We start from the raw sequence: 6,023 nt of genomic DNA, 5'->3' as shown, positions 1-6,023 counted from the left end.
CGTATGGCTTCCTTGAGTTTCATTATAGAAGTGCATTTCACGAGTTTGACAACAGAGTGACGTTCTTAAAGGGTAACTAAAGCGCAAAAATTTCTCCTCGCAGAATGAAAGCTAACGTGACCTTTATATCAACATAAAAGTAACGGGTTTCGTCGGTTGCGTCGTTCGTGATCTATGAGCGAAAGAAACCGGCTTTCCTTCTCCTCCTCTGAGCGGCCTCCCATTGGTCTCCTCAAACGGTTTGTCAAATCATAGCGAGGGATCGTTTGAGGAGACCAATCCGAGCCCACTCCGCATTGCCGAGCTTTTTGAGGAGAGGGAAGGCGTAAATTGGCGGTTTCTATCGCCCTCAATCACAAACGACGCAACCGATGAATCCCGTTCCTTTTGTGTCGATGTCAAGGTAACGTCACCTAACGAGGCTAATGCGTTGCCGACTCATACGAACACATCCCAGTCTGCAGCGGTCTTCCAACACCTGGAGATTTGAGGCAAGTATGTCGATGTGTGTCATATGTCGTATGTCATATGCAAGTATGTATGTGTGTTTAAGTGCCCTTCTCCTGTACTTTCCCGGCCGGCTGATGATCACAGTTGTCTCGCGACGTAGAGCCCCGAATTACTATTATCCTGTACTTTCCTATCAAGTACTCAACTGATAATGTGAGGAAGACCGGTGGAATATAACGATCAGAACGATTACAGCTCGCCGCATGTTATCTCGCGAATCATTTCTTTTATTCTTGCCATCTTTCCGCATCGGTGATTTGTATCTCGATTTTGATCGGGAGTGAGTTCAATGCCAGCTTCCTCCTCACAAAACACGCAGGCTGTCCCCCTTATCTTACCGTTATCTCCTGTTCAAGGCAAGTGAAAAAGAAAATAGTATGACGTCCTTGAGCATACGTGGATCACTTATTGGCATCGTGGCCTTCTTTTATTAGGGCGCCAGCTAAACTTAATTAACTTCCATGAACCAAGTGAAAGGTATACGCCACGGGTGTAAATAGGAATAGGTCATAACACGTGAACAGAAAAGACGTATCTCAGAGTTCAATTTCTCCTCTCTCATTTTTTTCCCCCTTACAAACAAACAAACGTATCTCAGGCGCGAATAGTTATGGACCGGGTTACTAGCAATAGCAAAGGCACCTAATGGTGGTAATAGTATACTCCTGGAAATAATTAAGATTCCGGGTTTTTCGGATTTACCCGAAAACGTCCGAAAAACGTACGCCGGTAAAATTTAAAAAGCAATTCGGATTTATGCGAAAAACTCCGCATCTGTGGATTCCGGTAATCGAGAAGCGAGCGAGATTAATTAATTAATAATTCGAGGGTTTACGTCGCGCGACAACTACGATCATGAGCGACGCCACAGTGGTCGGGTCTGTGGATTCATTTTCCCCACCAACTTGCTGCCGTCCTCGGCAGGGTTCGAACCCGCGATCTTGGAACCAGCAGGCGGACACGCTACTGACTGAGCCATCGAGGCTGGCGAACTGAGGAAGAAAAGCCGTGCCTTGATGACTGGATTTACTGGTTGGTTTCCCTTTGGTGCCGAGATTAGCTCGCATCGCGGGTTACCAATCCCTGCGACAAGGAAGGGGTGGGGGGATATATTTATTAGAACAAATAAGAAAAAAAAAGGGGGAGGAAAGGTCAACAGGAAGGAAAGGAAATCCACCGTGCAGCTGTCTTTCGGGAAGCACCCGTGTAATGCGGTGGACTCCGTGCTTGCCTAGAGGTGATAGACGAGTTCAGAAAATCCCAGAGTGCTTAGCGCAGCTTTGAACTGTGGGAGTTTACTAATACGAAAGAAACGGGTGGGCCTTCAAACTGTTCTGATTTCTCCCCTAGCGGTCCATGATCCACGACGTGTCAAGGTCAACGAAAGCTAAATGTGAAGGATTATTCTTAGTTCCCCCGCTCAGCAAGCGCCCAGGATGCAATGCGTGCGTAAAGAGCACTGGGATTTTCTAAAGCCGTCTATTCGCCATTGGAGTCACTGCATAGGGTGCCTCATTTAGTGACACTATTCGACACGAGGCTATTTCCAGCGCCTAGGCTTTTTCGTTTTCTGTGAATCGTGTTTCCCCCTCAAAGTGGACAAGGAAAACAAATGGCATACAAATTGTCTTCACGATAGGGCAGCTTAATGTTGCAACACTTAACAGCATAATCGGACGCAAGCGAAAGCTGCCTAACGATTATGTACTATAGTGGAAGGAGCGATCTAACGATTACGTAAGGGAATACCAGGATTCCAAGGTGCTTACGTCGCCAGGTGAATGTGGCATGTAATAACATTGTCTGCAAGTTGTCTCGGAGGCAGCGTCCCATTCTTTTTGCGAATATGTCGTTTCACGGCTGCAGCCTTTTCTCCGAACTTAGGACATTAAGAGAGATACGATAAATAAAAGACGAACGACTCAGAATCCTCGGACATAATAAACTCCGAAAAACACCCTCCGAATGTGCAAAAAAAGAAAAAGAAAATCTCATAAAACCCGGAACCCTAAGATAAAACGTGTGAAGAAGCTGCGATACAGTGATTACTTTTTGATGCCGAGCAAGGTTTGTCGCACCTTATATCTTCGGAAGAATAGCGAAAAACACGCAAAAACAACGCATTTTAACGAGATTTCAGGGAGAAATTGGGTTTAATTCGTATTGGGTCGTGAATTCATTCGGAAGGGAATGATCTGGAGGAATCGGGGTTTGATCCGAAAGGAATCAGAATCTAATTAATATGCGGGGCGTGCTTGTGAGTGTACGAAATAATTCAGCTCCATGCGCCGTTTACATTTATTATGTGAGTCCCCCCTCCTTTTTTTTTTGTTGATGTTTTGTTTTAGAACCGCGAGGCAACTGTGGCTATGCGAGCGGTGTAGAGACGTGAACCGATGAAGAGAGGACAGCAAGAAGGAGTGGAAGATGGGGGAGGGATCAGTATGACTCCTGGGCCGACTTCGGAGGAACTGTGCCGACATCTCCCTGGAAAGTATGACGGGAAACCCTCAGACAGCAAAAAACGGTAATGGGATTCGAACCTAGCACCTCCCAGTCTCTAGCATGACATTGGAGTTCCCACCACTGAGCAACCGCTCGGGCACTCCGCTCCGCTGGTATTGTGCTGTCTCAGTGCGAAAACATTGTGACGAAAAAACAAAAACAAATTTGTTTGAATTTCAAATTAGTTCAATTGTTCGAATTCCTGTTTTCCTTACAATCAGAGGTGGGCACCCTCAGGAGGACAGGCGAGGGTAAGGCGCCCTCACCTCACGGACGTCGAGGTAAGGAAAAAGTTCTGGAAAATGACTGAGGTGAGGTGAGGTGAGGATATTTTCAAAAAATTTTGGTGGTTCTCCGTTGGAGAGTCCAGTTTTGGGCATATAATTTGCTTTGGTGACTTTTGATTTCATTGCTTTATTGTATGTTATTAAATTAACTAACAATTAAAATTAAACTACGAGAGTTTAGTTAATCCACCCCTATACATCAAACCGCAATGCCACATAAACGATCGCAAAGAAAACGTGAGAAGAAAAGAAGACTGAGTTGAGGTGAGGTATAGATGAGGTGATGACATTTTCACAAACAAGGTTGAGGTGAGGATAAATTTTCAGAAAAACGTCTAGTGGTAAACATTGAGGTGAGGGCGTTTGTGTACCTCTGCTCACAGCAAGTTTTCGAGGTAAAAAGTAATAAGTCACGCAAGAACTGCCAGAAGCAAGTACGAGGAAACTTGGTCGGTACCTTGTTTATGAACGCTCCTCTCGGCAATAGTACAGAGGAAAGTCATCCATATCAATAACGGCGGATTACATCTTCTTGTTCTTTCTCCTTGGGGGGGATTAAGGAGGAATGTGCGAGGACACGGAAGCGGTCGTGCGTTGTCTCAAAGCTCAGCCACAGAGCTGACGTCAGAAAACGCGTGTTTAAAATATTTTTACAGACTAAAAACGGAGTGCGATTTGTGACTGTCGTGACACGTTAGATCGCTACGTAACGTTTTCTCGTAACAAAATCATAGAAATAGTTTTTACGCAAGAAAAAAAAAAAAAAACCAGAAAGAAACGCATCTGCAGGGCGCACAGCAAACGTTCGAGCATCTCTCGTTAGCCCTCTCCCATTTTCGTACAGCTTACGGCACAAATGTCACAAGAAATGTGAATGACTAATTTTAATATCACTGTTCCGAGGCGTTGGAAACTTTTATGTATCTATTTGCCTATCTGTCTCTATCTTCCATCCATCTACATGTCCACCTGTCTATCTATTATCGATCTATCCATCCGTCTATCTATCACATGTCTATCCACGTATTAGTCTATCCATCCATCCGTCTGTCTATCATCTATCTGTCCGCTTATCTATCTACCTGTCTATGTCATCTATCCATCCGTGTACCTACCTCTCAGTCTATCATCTATCTATCCATGTATCTATCCATTCCGTCTATCTGCCCAGCCATCTATCCTCCGTCCTCCGTCCATCTATCCAGCCAGCCATCCGTCTATCTATCTATGTCATCTATCCGTCAATTTATCCATCGATCTATCCATCATCGATCCTTTTACCGATTTGCTTATTTAGTAAAAATATTTTTATCGCCGATCTAACTATCCATCAGTCTATCTGTCATCTATCAATCTATCATCTATCTTCGTCTGTCTATCCAGTGGCGTAGCCAGAAAAATAAAGCCCTACAGAAAAAATATTTCGGGAGGGGCTCAGGCGACTTTACATGGGCATGGGGGGGAGGGAGAAATATATTTATTAAAAGAAAAAATGAAAAAGAAAGAGGGAAAGATCAGCCAAACGGAGTGTCGGCTTGCTATTTCGCGAGTAAATAATAAAAAAGAAACGAAAACAACTAAAAATAGATGAACGAGATAAACAAAAAAACAAACAAAAAAGAAACAGATGAGAGTAATGTGTCTGTCACCGATATGTCCATTCATTCGTCTGTGGAGGCCTTACTGACACGCGCTACCGAGACATCAGTTCTACCGGCAGCGTCCAGGAGTGAAGCCACGGGTTGAGAACACTCCTCAGCACACCGGGCCCTCCGGGACAATCAATCTTGGCCGGGTCCTCTTGCAAGGCTATTCCTCAGCGCTGTATGTACTCCGTAGCTTAGGTAGTGTTTTTTTGCACATGGTGCTGTCTCACGCTGTCTCTCTATCATCGATCTGTCTATCCATTCGTTTAGCTGTCATCTATCTATCTATCTATCTGTCTGTCTAGTCATAGCCTCCTAATCTAACCTCTTTTTCAGACTCAGCGTTGTTCCTTTCATGGCAGGCAGGGCTCTAGTGAGATATGGAGGTGGGGAGTAATGCGTTACCGGTAATGTATTACTTTTGAGTAATGGTAATGAATTACATTTTGCCAGAAAGTAATGAGTAAGGGTAACGCATTACATTTTGACTGAGTAATGCAGTGTGACATTACTCATTACCTTTGTCTTTTCATTGCGCTACGAAGGTTTGGAACATTCAGGTTTTTCCAACCCGTCTTTAGCAATGAGCCCAGGGCAAGGCGGAGAAGAAGGGCCCAGTCCGGGGAATTCTGCAAGAGGTCAACAGTCGGCGGTGTATGTCATCCGCATGGTGATATCACTTGCTTTCTTTCTCCTGTACGCGTTTGAGGTAAAGGAAAATCAACGAAACATAAACATATCCTCTATGCATGTAACAATTAAAAAGTCGTCCACTGGTTTTTATTTTTATTTTTAATTCTGCGTTAGCACCTCGAAGCAACTGTGGCTATGAGCAGCGTACAGGCGTGGACAAATGGAGAGAGGACAGCAGGAAGGAGTGGAAGGGGGATACATGCGACCTGGGTCGACTTCAAGCATATTTAGCATTTTGTGAAGTATGCCTGCTGTGCTTTTACCATGCAACGCATGAAAATAGCATTCATGGAGAGCTCATAGGCTATACGGGGAAGCCACCCTCCAGTGTAGGCTCGATATCCGAAATAAGCCTCCTACATATATGTTCCTTTGAAGTCGC

The sequence above is a fragment of the Ornithodoros turicata genome, chromosome 9 (genome assembly GCF_037126465.1).
Source record: "Ornithodoros turicata isolate Travis chromosome 9, ASM3712646v1, whole genome shotgun sequence".
NCBI lineage: Eukaryota > Metazoa > Arthropoda > Arachnida > Ixodida > Argasidae > Ornithodoros > Ornithodoros turicata.
This window is presented reverse-complemented; position numbering follows the sequence as displayed.